Source organism: Microcaecilia unicolor, chromosome 10, assembly GCF_901765095.1.
Source record: "Microcaecilia unicolor chromosome 10, aMicUni1.1, whole genome shotgun sequence".
In the NCBI taxonomy this organism is placed as follows: Eukaryota; Metazoa; Chordata; class Amphibia; order Gymnophiona; family Siphonopidae; genus Microcaecilia; species Microcaecilia unicolor.
The window spans coordinates 110496487-110511532 of NC_044040.1; the positions used below are offsets into that span (position 1 = coordinate 110496487).

General features: G+C 47.2%; 1 protein-coding gene across 5 annotated transcripts in view; it reads left to right on the forward strand.

The window, feature by feature from the left end:
• The window catches only part of PCCB (propionyl-CoA carboxylase subunit beta), an 840377-nt gene that overhangs the window by 212680 nt on the left and 612651 nt on the right, over positions 1–15046 (forward strand). The gene's annotated exons all lie outside the window — the stretch shown is intronic.

The following is a 15046-nucleotide window of genomic DNA, read 5'->3' on the forward strand; positions in this document are numbered from 1 at the left end:
GGTCGGATTGGTCATCAACGTGTATGTTAAAGTCTCCGAGAATGAGTGACGGAGATGAGGGTTCAAGAAACACGGAAAGCCAGGCATCGAAATCGGTGAGGAAGGAAGAGAGGGATTTATTAGGGGGGCGGTAAATGACTGCCACTCTGAGTGGCAATGGGTAGAATAGCCGGATGGAGTGTGCTTCAAAGGATGAGAAGCAGTGAGATTGCGGTAGGAGGAGGGGTTGGAAACTACAGGAGGGCGAAAGTAGTAGCCCGACGCCTCCACCGCGGCCAACTGGGTGGGGAGTGTGGGAGAAGAGAGAGCCTCCATGGCAAAGGGCCGCGACTGAGGCCGAGTCGTCCGGGGAGAGCCAGGTTTCAGTTATGGCGAGCAGTTGAAGGGAACGAGAGATGAAGAGATCGTGGATGAAGGGCAGTTTGTTGCAGACTGAGTGGGCATTCCAGAGGGCACAAGAGAAGGGGAGGGAAGAGGGGGGGAGGAGGGGGATAGAGACGAGGTTGGAGACATTACGGAATCGTTTGCATGGATAGGAGGAGGACAGGTGAGGGGGGCTTGGATTAGGATTAATGTCACCAGCTGATAGCAAGAGGAGGAGCAAGAGAGTACGGAGGAGGGTGGGGGAGGATGGGCGACGAAGGCGACGAAGACGGGGTGCACTTAGGAGGAATGGTGATGGGTTAATGGCAGGAAGGAGGTGATGAAGGTTAAGAGCTAGGAGGGAGGAGGGGGACAAGAGAGATGGTGAGGTGGTGGGGGAAGGGGGTGAGTAGGGTATTGCCGTGGCGGGCAGGATGGGAGGGGACCTGGGTGGGCAATGAGTTCCAGCGGTAGGCAGCGGTGGGGGGTGGGGGAAAAGATTAGGAAGGGACAGGGCAAGGATGAGAATGTGGATAGGGGCCATGAGTAGAGATTGAGGTGTAACAGGTGTATGTGTAGTGACTGAGATGTGGAGCAGATAGAAAGAGCTGAAAAGCTGGAGGCTTGGAGTTGATGGACTGGAGAGCGGGTAAGTCAGTGGTTGACAAGCTGGCAGGCTAGTACGTCAATGGCTGAGAAGCTGGCAGGCAGGTTGGTAGGTTAGCAGGGGAGCAGGCAGGCAGGAGCAGGACGAGTCAGCAGGACAAGTTGGCAGTCAAGTAAGCCAATGGCTGACAAGCTAGCAAGCAGGCAGGCAGGTTGGTGGGTTAACAGGGAGGCAGGCAGGCAGGAGCAGGACTGGAGTCAGCTGGAGCAGACGGAATGAAGTAAACTGGAACGGATGGGCTGGAACATGAGCAGGCGACAGGACTGGAGCAGGCTGTTGCAATTTGGAGGTTGGTTTAATTGGCTAGCAAGCAGGCAGGCAGGCAGGAACAAGCTGGAGCAGGCGACAGGACTGGAGCAGGCTGTAGCACTTTGGAGGTTGGTTTGATTGGCAAGCAGGCAGGCAGGAGCAAGCTGGAGCAGACGCACTGATTAGGCGGATGAGACAGTATATTGGAGTTGGTTACACATGTGTTTGAGATGAAGGCCATGAAGTTAATCTGGCCTTCGTTCCAGTTGCCTGGAGGTCTGTAAAATAAGACATAGTTCAAGTGACCGTGTAGGGTTTTGTTGTGGATTTTAATAGAGGCAATTTCTAGCTGAGGTGTTATGGACTCGGCTTTGGTTTCGGTGGTAAATGGGATCGATAGATTAGTGCTATGCCTCCACCTCTTTTTTCTTTTCTTATCCAGTGTGTGATTTTTGTATCCTGGAGGGCACAGGTATAGGATTATAGGGTCCTTTTGGTCATGGATCTAGGTTTCATTAATGAAGAGTAGGTAAGGCATCACTCGGGGAAAACATACGTTGCAAAGATGAAAGGAGCAAAGGGAGAAAGTATTTCAGCACAAAAAGAGATACAGGGAGAGTTCACACGCTTCTATGCGGCACTGGGACCTTCTCTAGTCAGAGGTGTGAAGAATTTTTTCAACACCTGCAACTTCCACGGTTCACAATAGAATAGATATCACAGTTAAGCGCACCTATTACAGGAACGGAAGTGCAGGCGGTGATAAAGCATTTAAAACTAGCCAAAGCCCCCGGTCTCGATGGGTTGGGGACAGAATTTTACAAAATATTGCAGGAGCATTGTATACCCGCCTTTGTGGATATGTGTGACGATATTCGTGAGCCTCAGACAATGGGGCCCACATTGAACCATGCTTACATCACGGTATTGCCAAAGCCAGGGAAAGATGTGGCGCTGGTGGGTTCATATAGGCCCATATCACTCATAAATCAAGATCTTAAGATTCTGGCCAGTGTGCTTGCTGCAAGGCTGGGGGAGCTTCTCCCTCTCTTGGCGTAAACGGATCAAGTAGGATTTGTGAAGGGCAGATTTGCGTCAGCGAATATCCTGAAAGTATGCCGCATATTGAGAGAAGGTAGACATCGGTGGGGAGATTCGATAATAGCTAGTTTGGATGCCGAAAAGGCTTTTGACAAGGTCCTGTGGCCATACCTTTTTTGGGTATTGCAGCGTTTTGGTGTCAGAGGGGCCTTTTTGGATTGGGTGCAAGTATTATACAGCAATCCAACGGCCCAGTTGTTAATAAATGAGAGACTCACACCAAGTATCTCGCTGGGGCGGGGGACATGGCAGGGGTGCCCATTAGCGCCCCTGCTGTTTGTTCTGTCGCTAGAACCACTGGCTGCCAGGATACGACAGGATAGGAAGGTGCAGGGTATAACTATGGGAGACACGGAACACTTGGTCAGTATGTTTGCAGATGATATGCTGTTATTGCTGGATAATGCAAGGGAGTCATTGCCGGCAGTAATGGAGATAATTAGAGAATTTGGGGCCTTTGCTGGATTACGCATCAATTTTGGGAAATCAGAAGCGCTGGTGGTGGCGTCTCCATGTCTTAGCACTACCTTGGAAGACTTCCCACTGCTCTGGGCTAGGACGGCGATTAAGTATCTTGGGGTATATTTGAGCTCTGACCACGATTGGATGTACAGGAAGAAAGTTATAGAGAAGGTAGAAATGGTGAGGAGGATATGTGCGCAGTGGAAGGACCTCCCGGTTAGTTTCCGAGGTCACGTAGCATTGGTTAAGATGGTACTACTCCCCAAGCTACTTTATCCGTTACAGATGATGCATTTGTGGGTGGCGAAACGGGAGGAGGAAATATGCGCAGCATAATAGGTACATTCATTTGGCATTTACCAACTTAGTCCGGATCAGAAGGGAAAGAGGACTGAGGCTCCCAGATCTTTGGCTATATAACGTTGCAACAGTATGGCTTCATGAGTGCCATACTGGGTTTGCCAAGTATACGCTACCGGAGTTCTGGCAGGGCTGGCGTGCCCCCGTTGATATGCTTTCTGTCCTTGAAGGAGGAGCACGTGGGGTGCACATCCGCAAGAATCCCCTTATAGCTGCCTTGGGGAAGGCATGGAAATGGTGGAGATGTGTTATAGGAGGAGCTGGGAAAGGATACCCATTCTTTTCATTAGCAGGAGGGGGTGGGGTGCAGTAACTTTGAATTATGGACGGACGGAGGGTTTAAATATATAGGGCAGTTGATGGAATTAGGCAATCAGGCCTTCCCAACATTCGAGCAAGTTAGGACCACATGGAACCTCTCTAATAAACAATTTTTCCAATTTTTGCAGGTAAGAGATTACTGTCATAAGTTAGCACGGGTGGTGGGCTCCCCAATCCAATTTACAGCCCTGGACAAAGTGTTCTTGTTGATGCCGAGGAGCTCAAATGGTATCTCGCAGTGGTACCAGAGTATAGCTGAACACAGGAGGGGGCAACCCTTAGCTGGACTCGTGGAAGGGTAGAGCGATACATTGGGAGAAAAGATAACGCAGGAGCGGTTGGGGGAAGTGTTTGAGAACATTCCCAGGATCACACCTAACGCAGCGTTACAAGATATTCAATTTTGTATACTCCATAGGGTATATATTACCCGACAGCGGGGGAAGGAGATGGGATTATGGGAGGATGACGGATGCACAAAGTGTAATAGAGAAGTAGGCACACTTATCCACTCTTTTATGGAATATTCGGCCCTAGCCGAACTATGGACCCATTCCTTGGAAGGTATGGAAAAAGTTATAGAAAGACCATTCGAGTGGTCATATCAAGTATTGTTGCTGGGGGGGACAGAACAACAAAGGGAAGAGGGTTTATCAGGGGTGCAGTGCAGATTTGTTCTCCTGGCCTCCCTCCTGGTCAAAAAATGTATTTGCATTCCTGGGCGGAGCCGTTTTCGCCATCAAAACAGGCCTGATACCATTTGATGAAAGAGATGGCGGAATGGGTGGAGTTACAATATAAGTTGGCACCTACAGGCAGACACAAGGCATACAGAGATATTTGGAAAACATACTCCCTCTTATATGATACAGGGGGGGGGGGGGATCCCTCACTAGACACCAACCACTAGCCTCAAAAGTGGTAGCCTTAATGGAAAGTACCTGGAGAATGGGATGGGGGGGGGGGGGGGGGGATAGGAAGGGAGGGGTTGGGGGGAGGAGGGTGGGGGTCAGAGGGGGGAATATTATATAATAGAAAAGCCAGGAGGAGGAGGCAGTTATTTGCCCTTATGGGACATTGGGTATGCAGTTGTTGAATGTTAGAAAGAAGCCGAGAAGTGTTATAAGGCATATCTGTATACAGAAGCTTCAGAGATCCTATGAGGTACAATGTGTTGTAAAATTCCTTTTTCTGGCGGTAATAAAGATATTTAAAAAACAAAACAGGGAGATGTCACATATGTGGCTGGCTGTCTTTTGTTGCTGGCAGGTTGACCAGAGGGAGAGGTTGTTTTTGATCAGGGAAGGGTAATTGGAAGACAGTGGTGGGGTGCTTAGCTTAATTGCTCTTTGGAATGTGTTAGGCGAGGAATACTAGCGCTTGAGTGCTGGTTTTAGGCTTTGCAGGATCTTTCACAGAGTCATGTATATTTCAGCAGTCTTGCTTCTCCAGCTAAAAGCTTGCTTGCGTGTAGACCAGTTGATGTCAGGCTAATTCAATTGTAGCCACAGGATTAATGTATCCTTTCCAGTTTGACCAACCCACATAAATCCGCACTCCTCACAAGCCCAGCATCCCTGGCCTAATCATATACAGTGCAGGAGGCTCCTTCAGAGGCACGCTGAAAGTGGCAGCTCCCCCAGCAATCTCTCCTTTGGTCTTTACTGTCAGGCCCTTCAGACCATGTCAGCTGCAAAGTCTTAGCATCCCACAGCGCAATAGGCAGTCTACTTACAGTTTGATGTTCAGTAGTGCTTCCCAGGGTGTAGAAAGTCCGCAGCTCCAAAAGCTGTGACCTTGGTTGGGGTAGGAACTAGAGGGGAGGTAACAGTCTCTACCGCCGTTATAGCTGTGCTCCGAGCCCCTCGGCGCCTGTCTTCGGGCTGCCTCCGCTGCGCTGTTCCTGCACCTCATTACTACTACTATTACTACTTGACATTTCTAAAGTGCTACTAGGGTTAAGCAGCGCTGTACAATATAACATAGAAGGACAGTCCCTGCTCAAAGGAGCTTACAATCTAAAGGACAAATGTACAGTCAGTCAAATAGGGGCAGTCTAGATTTCCTGAAAGGTATAAAGGTTAGGTGCCGAAAGCAACATTGAAGAGGTGGGCTTTGAGCAAGGATTTGAAGATGGGTAGGGAGGGGGCTTGGCGTAAGGGCTCAGGAAGTTTGATTGATGCTGCTGCCCCGATCGGTCTGACCGTGGCGTTATTGGCTGAGCCTTTGGCGGTCTCAGCGATCCCCATCCAGAGCGTCCTCATGCCTTCATGGTTCCCATGCCCTGGGGCAGCTCCACTGGGTATGGGCTGCCCTCACCTCCCTGGTTAAAAGCTAGAACAGTAAATAAAAAAAATTCCTTAGAATTGCCCAATCAGTTCTATAAAAGAGCACTTTCAAAAACTTCTTCTGTAATACTTATTATAGAACAATGGTAAAACTCCCATAGCACTACTTACATATATATTCTCCCCCACCCCTATCATGTAAGTGGAGCTAGAACAAGGTTGGGGACCAAAATAGGACTAGAAAAAGTAAAGAAGAGGCAAAAGTTTAGGAGAGATGGGCAGCTGTCCCCTTCTCCTCTAGTGCTAATTCCAGACTCCGTTCCTTCTATCTCATTGTACCACACGCCTGGAATAGACTTCCCAAGCATGTACGTCTGGCCCCGTCTTTGGCCGTTTTCAAGTCCAAGCTAAAAGCCCACCTCTTTGATGCCACTTTTGAGTCCTAACCACTGCTCACTTGCCAGTACCTTTTATCCCCTCCTCGTTAATTCCCCTTACCCCTTAGTTCTTCTGTCTGTTACCTGTCTTATTTAGATTGTAAGCTCTTTGAGCAGGGACTGTCTTTATGTGTATGGTGTACAGCGCTGCGTATGCCTTGTAGCGCTATAGAAGTGTTAAGTAGTACTAGTAGCTGCCCTCCGGTTTGTATAAATATCCATAACCTTATGATATGTAATTTGTCCATATTTTTGAGCTGTGAGTTGGTGTCACGTATGTGAATGTTTCCTTGTCTGTGCTCACCTCGCCCTCTGGTGGCCAGAACCGGTGGCTGCTGTGGACTGTCACACGTTCCAGATTTCAGCCCAATCCGGTCCAGATCTTCCGGGCTGCCAGACTTGCTTTTCTTGTTTGTACCTGAACAGCACCCGTAGTTGACTTGTGACCCCTGCAGCTGAACTTCAGCTGCTGATGGGCTTTATTAGCCATCTGGAAACTTCTGTGTTTGCCTTTGCATTGTCTAAGGTCCCTGGTATGTTGGTGCTTGTTGCACTTCTGCCTAGTCTGGTTTCTTGTCTGGTTCTAGTTAGTCTGTGCGTAGTTTAGCTTAGGTTTATTGCTTATTTCCATTTCATCAAGCAGATCAATCCATAGACTGGTGGGTTGTGTCCATCTACCAGCAGGTGGAGATAGAGAGCAATCTTTTGCCTCCCTATATGTGGTCATGTGCTGCCGGAAACTCCCCAGTATGTTCTCTATCTCAGCAGGTGTGTGGTCGCACAGCAGCAGCTCTGGCTAGGTCTCCAAGCCTAATTGTTTAGGTTTTGTTGAGTACCTGAGGTTGAGGGCTCTTCGTGAGCAAGTGCAAACCTGGTGGTGCCAGGTCCCTCCTTTTCTCCCCCCTCCCGCTGGCTCCGTTTAAAAAAAAAAAGAAAACAAAACAAAACAGAAAAATAGACGTCCTTGAAAGAAAGACGTCCTTGTTTGCAGCTACTCACTGGGACTCCAAATCGTTGCAGCTCGGAGTGAGAAGCAGGTAATTTTACCTTTTACTAGCGGGCTGGGGGTTCCCCGAATGGTCTCCACATGGCTATGGCCTCGGATGGCAAGGGTGTGAAAAGACGTTCCCCGGAACGCGTTCGCGCACCTAGCGGGGAAGCGGGGGCCCGAAGGCAGAGTCGCCTTTTTTGGGAGGCCTTTCGGAGTCAGGAGAGTTCCCCGGTTTTTCATCCGGTGCGGCGGCCTTTCCCGCCTTAGGCGCCCATCCCCCGCTGGCCGCCCTCCTGGTTGTGACTGGCCACGCTGCTCGGACGGCTTCTTTTTGGGCCGTCCTCGAGGGGGGAGACGTTAACAGCTTGGTCGTCCTTGACTCGGGCGACGGTAAAAAGTCGGCGAAATTAAAGCGCCAATCTTCCCGCGTGGCTCCTTCTCGGAGTTTCGCGCTGGACGCCATTTTGGACGCGCAATGTGCCTCTCCCCCGCTCTTGGGAGCGCAGATTGAGGGCGCCTCTAGGGCCGCGGTTCAGGCTGCAGAAATACACAGGCTGGGGGGTTTCTCCCCCGAGTTCATTTTGCTGCTGCATCAGGCCTTTCTTATGCAGAACGCTGCCCCTGCTTCCCTCTCTGATAGAGGTGATGAGGCCTCTATGCGCAAACGCCCTCGGGTGGATCTTCAACCCCCAGGGGACTCGGTCTCCTCTGATGTGGATGACGGCAGCGTGTCTGAGTTCTCCCAGAGATCCTTAGCGGACTCTATGGAAGAGACTGATCGTCGCTCGGATGGAGCGGATGACCCCTCTGCAGCGCGGCTTTTTTGCTCAGAGGATTTGCCCAACCTGCTTGTGCAGGCCATGAGCATTTTGAAGATTGCCTCTCCGGAGGAAGGCCCTCTCTCAGCCTGTACTGGCTCCGCCATTATGCTGGGAACGAAGCGCCCGCCTAGAACCTTCCACGTTCATGAAGCCATGCAGACCTTAATTTCAGCGCACTGGGATGCCCCTGAAGCGAGCCTGAAAGTAGCCAGGGCTATGTCCTGTCTGTACCCCTTGCCAGAGGGGGAACGGGAAGCCTTTGTCTGGCCCACGGTAGATTCCTTAATCACTGCCGTGACTAAGAAAACGGCGCTGCCGGTGGAAGGTGGCACTGCCCTGAAGGACGCTCAGGACAGGAGAATGGAGGCGGCCTTAAAGTCGTCCTTTGAGGCGGACGCTCTGAGTTTGCAAGCCTCGGTTTGCGGCTCCTATGTGGCTAGGGCGTGCTTGACTGTTTTGCAGCGGGCTTCCCCCTCGGACCCTTCCCGGAGGGCTGAATGGCCGACCCTGGAGTCGGGTTTGGCCTACTTGGCAGACTTGCTGTATGATGTTTTGAGAGCCTCGGCCAAAGGTATGGCTCAGACAGTCTCTGCGCGGCGGTGGCGCTGGCTTAAGCACTGGTCTGCTGACCATGCCTCTAAATTATTTTCTTGTCTTGTTTCTGGTCTGTATCCCTTGTCTAGTTCCTGCTGTCTGTGTTTCTTGTTAGTGGCTGCCTGGCAGCTTTCAGTCCTGATTCTTTTCTGTCTGTGTTTCTTGCTAGTGGCTGCCTGCCAGCTTTCAGTCCTGACGCTTATACCTGTCCATTTCCTGCCCTGTCCTGTAAGTCCTGCCGGCTGCTTTCACCCAGGGGCTCAACTCCTGGGGAAGGGTGGTCAAGTGCAGGTGAAGTCTAGTTGCTCCTGCCTTACCTGTTCCAGCTTGTTGCCTCAGCTGCAACTCCAGTCCGGGGTTCCAGTCTTGTCCTGCCTGGTCTCAGGTTTGGGGGTGGTTTTGCCTGCCACTGCTGCTCCTCGGCAGCGGCCCAAGGGCTCACAAACCTAGTTGCTGCTTTGAAAACCTGACAGATGGGACATCAAGCAATAATAATCTACTTTTTGAAAAGCAGTCTCAAGCGGTGGAACTGCAGATTGCTTCCAAAGCTGTGCCAAAACTGTTCTGGCTGCTGTGAAAACATGTATCATCAAAGAACGTATTTCCCATGGAACACCAGTAACCTTATGATGTAATAAGAAGCAATCAGCCCGAATGGGATAGATGACTGACAGAAAAGTATTGGAGCAATGATGACCAAAAAGCTTGTACTGCTGGACAAGTCCACCGGATGTGGAAAAAAGTTCCTTGATCATCACAGTTATGCCAACATGGTGGCAAGCCAGTCATATAGATCTGAAACAGTTTCATAGGAGTGTAATACCACTGATAGAAAATACTATATCCATTCTCTATCATAGGGGTGGCAATAGACATTTAAAACAGACATTGAAAAACCTTATCTCACTGTTTTGGGTCATAGGTCCTTGATAAATGTGTTTCCCATTTAGTAATATATTTCTGAACAGATATATCATCTTTCAACAGTGCTCAATATAGTGTAGAGATCCCTCCTTTCCCAATGCCCGAATTCATGGCCAATTCTGTAGAAGTATCAGCCAAGGAGAGCTCCTCCCTAGCCTTAGGCAATATAAAATTTCTCAACTGCATAGAATGAAAAAGGTCAGTATTGGGCAAGCCATAGTCAACTTGGAGTTCAGAGAAGGGGGAGAAGTTCACCCTCAACCCATATCTGTCTTGAGGTACTCATCGATCGTGCTGCCCCGTGTGCATAAGTGGTATCAAGGAGCCCAGGGGTAAATCCAGAAGCATATTGAATGGGTGTATAAGTGATATTGTCTGCTTGTAAAGAATCAAAATCGTACCGTCACCCACATGGACAATGGAGCCCTCAGTAAACAGTTCACCCCTGCCGCTAACGTCTTTAAACATGGTAGGGAGAGCCAAAGAATAGCCCACGATGGAACCAAACCTAAAGAATGTTTATCCATTCTTGTCCAGGGATTGTCGGTACCCTGTTGCCAGATTGCTACAATTTGCAATAGGGCTGCTGTGGGTGATATAATTCAAAATTTGGTACTCCCATTAATCTTAAGCTGATATAGAATACGACGTCCCACTGTAGGGAGTTTTCATTTCCAAATGTAAGCAAAAACTTTTCTCCTTGGGGCTCAAAAAAAAAAAAAAGGAGTGTGGAATATGGAGTGGGAGGGCTTGAAACAAATACAATAATTTTGGGAGAACAGTCATCGTAAGAGCCGCTATACAGCCCAACCAAGAGACTTGCAAGCTGTCCCAACGATTTAGTTCTGCAAATAGCTCCCTTAGCTTGGGAGGGAAATTTGTTTCATAATTGGACTCCCAAGTATTTGAAAGATGCAGTAGCCCAGTGGAAGGGGAAAGAGTGCTTTAAGGACAGGATATTCTCTGACTGCATTGTAAGATTTAAAATTTTGGATTTCTGTAGGTTGATTTTATGTTTCAACATTTTTATTGAAGACAGTACAAAGGTAGCGAGTTCTCCATTGAATACATGACAGTCAAACATAAACTGTATCCAGTGAAGCTCAAATATTATAAACCGTTATCCAACTTTTATCATTTTATCCCCACCCCCCTTCCTAATTTATGGTAACGTATAAACCCATTCCTGCAAGAACAGGCGAGCTACAATTATCATACTGATTAAACTGTAATATTACATAATCCCCTGCTGCTTGATTTGTCCTTATTTGTTAGTTCCCAACTTTAATGCTGACATGGGGTTACATACGCTCCTCTCCCAACACGTACCAAAAACAGTAACCCGACCCAAGGGTCTCGTATTCAACAGGTTTTAACATCCCTTCCTAACCCCGGAAGCTGTAGGTTTATTTTAAACTCAGAGACCCAGCCATAAGAATCTAAGATATCAAGTACTGTTTGCAGAGAGGTGTGAGGGCGGGTCAATGTCAACAGTATATCATCCACAAACAGCATGATTTTATGGACTATCCCTCCACTGGATATCCCTGCTATATCGGGAGAGGTACAGATTAAATAGGCCAAGGGTTCAATGGTTAAAGCAAACAGCAAGGGGGAGAGTGCACAACCCTGCCTCATGCCCTGCGAAAGTTCAAAAGAGGTGGTACAGGTGGCATTTAATTTTAATATAGCCAAAGAATATTTATATAGTACCTGTGTTCAATACAGAGAAGGCCCCGACAGGCCAATTTTCCATAGGACTGCCAACAAAAAGGACAAATATACCCTATGAAAGGCCTTCTGTTTATCCAGAGACATCATAATAGCAGGGCCCAAACCCTGCTCCGCAATAGCTATAAGATGTAAAGCCCTCCTTATGTTATCAAAAGTCTGTCTGCCCTGGACAAATCCCACTTGATATCATGGATCAAGTTTGGTAGTACCCTCTGTAATCTGTGAGCCAGTATTTTAGTAAAAATCTTATAATTAGTGCCAAGTAAAGATATAGGCCTGTAGGAACTACAAAGATGAAGGGGTTTGTCCGCTTTAAACAGTATTGTTACCATGGCTAGACGCCATGAATGGGACAAAACTATCTTCCTTAATAGAATTATAAGCCCTAGTGAGTAGTGGAGCCAATATACCTTTAAATATTTTACAAAATTTATTGCTGAAACTATCGGGACCCCGGAGCTTTCCAGCTGGGAGATGTTTAATAGCCCATAGCACTTCATCTGAAGGGGTTAACTCTGGGAGAGAGACACCCACCAGAAGGGAGTCAGGGTCTTCCATGGTGGGAGTATAAAGCTGTCTGTAAAATGCTAAAAAGGCCAGCTGAATGTCTACATCCTTTGTACGCCATTGTCCTTGATCATCTAAGAGTAGCCTGATGCTTCAGTTCATGAGCCACCAGCTTGCTCGCCTTATTACTGAACTCCAAATGTTTCTGTTTAGTGCGATTCAGATGGTCCTTTATAGTAGTAAGCTCTAAATCATAGAGGTGCAATCTAGCTTTGTATAAAGCAGTCTGATAGCTTGGTGTGCCTCACCTTTGTTTATAGAGAATTTCCAGGGAAGAAATTTCATCTGAGTTGCTGCTCTCTCTGGCGGGTGTCTTTTTGGACATGGGCCTGCAGGGAAATCAGGTGCCCACATCACCACTTTCAAACACTCCCAGATGGTCAAGGGAGTCATGTCAGGAGTATTATTAAAGTGTAAATAATCTAGGAGGTGCTTTTCTAAGTGCTGTAGGTGTCCCGGGTCATCCAGCAGAGCATCCTGCAGGCGCCAGGGAATTGGAGGGGGTTTATCACCACATAGCACCAGATGAACTCTAATGGGGGCATGATCAGACCAAGTCCTAGGGTGTATGTCCACTGCATGAACATATTTACATAGTAGAGAGTCTCCCAACTATATATCTAATCGAGAATGGGTGTCGTGTGGGAGAATAAAAAGTGAAATCTTTCTTCACCATGTACCTCCCTCTAGACATCGTGTAGACCACATCGTGTAACAAATGAACATACATGAGTGTGGTCCTTCCTAGCATAAGTAACCCTTGCAGCCGAGTTGGAGAGTGGGGTTCAGAGTAATATTGAAGTCTCCCCCTATAAATAGCATACATTCTATATTGTTTGCCAAAATGTCAGATATGTGAGTGAAAAATAAGCCCTGATTTAGGTTGGGAGCATATTCCAAGGACAAGCCCTGCTTCACAAAATACCCACCCCCACTGTTTTAGGGTGGACGCGGTTGGAGGCAGGATTGTACTACATCATATTTTGCTGTCTTCATGAGTAAATGTTCATGTTTTAATAGAAGATGCATCTCCTTTATAAATAGCACATTTGCCTGCAAGCGCGCAGCTTCTTTAAAGAGCAGCTGACGTTTATATGGTATGTTTAGTCCCTTAACATTAAGGGACATATAGGTCAGTTCCAGCCTAGGGCCCCATAAACATATAGTTCATAGCAGCCTTGCCCACTCTCCCCAATATATAGATATTTTGAGTCAGGGTGGGAGCTATAAGATGTGCTTAGATCTCGGGAGACTAGGATTGACAAGTATTTGGCTTTATTCACAGTTCAACAGATTTTTGCATTAATGTACAGAATCTATAAGGATTGCTAATGTGTCTAGATGGAATTTTCTCTGACTGGCGTTATTTCAAGTATGAATAAGCTTGAAACTTGAAACCAAGACACAGCAGAGTCCTGACATCCAAGCGAGGGCAGAGTATTGAGGAGTAGGTGATATCAACAGTGAAAGCAATGATAGGTCAACAAAGATGAGGATTAAAGGCACAGGGCCAGGAACAGGCCAGTCGAGACATTGGCAAGGGCACTTCTGTAAAATGTAAAGGGTGAAAGCCATGTTAGAAAGGGTTAAGAATAGTTTAAGAAGAAAAGTCAAGGTGAACAAACTATTGAAGTATTCTTTTGAAAGGGAAAGAGAGAAGTGAGATGTCACAATAGCAGGGCAGATGAATTCTGTGAATGTTTTCTGAGAAGTGGTGTGATCAAAGGATTTTTGAAGTTAGCAAGTATAGTTGCAGTGGAAAGTGATAAAAGATGTGATAGATGTGTAAGGGATTGGAGTAGGGGAGAGAGAGCTAAGGAGCTCAGTGGAAATGGGATCAGAAGAACAGATAGCAAATTTGGGGGAGGACAGAAGAGACAAGTTTCCTATTTCTGATTTTGGAAAAGGCAGAAAGGGGACAGAATTCAAAGGAACGATATAAGAATGAAGAAGGGGAGATGGAGATCACTTGGTGGAGAATTCAAGATTAACCTCGTCAAGGAATTAGCTGTACACTTGGGGTGCATTTGAATGTGACAGAGATGGCAAGGGTTGGAAGCAAGAGACTTTGTCAGACAGTTGTACTAGTTTTGATTGGCAAGTGAAATAACAATAAATTTCAAATTCACTCTTATATCGTGGACAGAAAAGGTGCTAGAATGTAGGTAGCAAGTTCTGGAGGTGAATCAAATGACATTTGTTACAGCTCACAGGAGGTGGAGGAGAGAAGGAGGAGGAGCAAGAGTGTCCAAAGCAGTGGAGAGAATTATTGTTGTAAGAGACTACATCATCGACAGACTGGTAATGTAATTGATGAGGAAAGGATGAGGCAGAGAGTGTATGCAAGGTATGTGGATGGAGATTGGATGAGACTGGGAGGGTGCTGAAGTGTGAGATCTATTTGATGGTCAGAGAGGGGAAGAACTGAGAGAAAAGAACTAGATTAAAGCTGTGGCCATGCTGGATAGTATGGGTGGTAGACTGTAGCTGGAAGTTGAATGAGGAGATTAAAGCAAAGAGCTTTGAAGCATAAGAGGCTGATGAGTCATCAACATGGAAGTTAAAGGCCCCCAGGAATGTGTGAAAGAAAATGTGGTTCAATAAATGACAACTACTCAGTGAGGTATTGTGAATAAGCTGTCCTTCCTGGCTGTCCTTCCCTTATCCTTTTTGGTCCAGTCTGTTTGTCCTGATTTAGATTGTAAGCTCTTTTGAGCAGGGACTGTCTTCTTCATGTTCAATTGTAAAGCGCTGCGTACGACTGGTAGCGCTACAGAAGTGATTTATAGTAGTAGTAGTAGTAGTAGTAGATTTCGAAGGAAGAAAATGAGTGGGATTGAGAAGAAGGGTTTAAAATCTACAGGAAAGGGAGAGTAACACCTTGAACTGGTTTCTTCCATCTTGGCGCCAGTGGAATCCATTAAACCAGTGTTTCTTAAGTCAGTGCTGGAGTACCCCCTTGCTAGTCAGGTTATCCACAATGAATATTCGTGAAGTTGATTTGCATACACTGCCTCAATCATATGCAAATCTCTTTGCATACACTGCCTCAATCATATGCAAATCTTTTTGCATACACTGATTTACATACACTGCCTCAATCATATGCAAATCTCTTTCATGCACATTCATTGTGGATATCTTGAAAACCTGACTGGCAAGGGGAT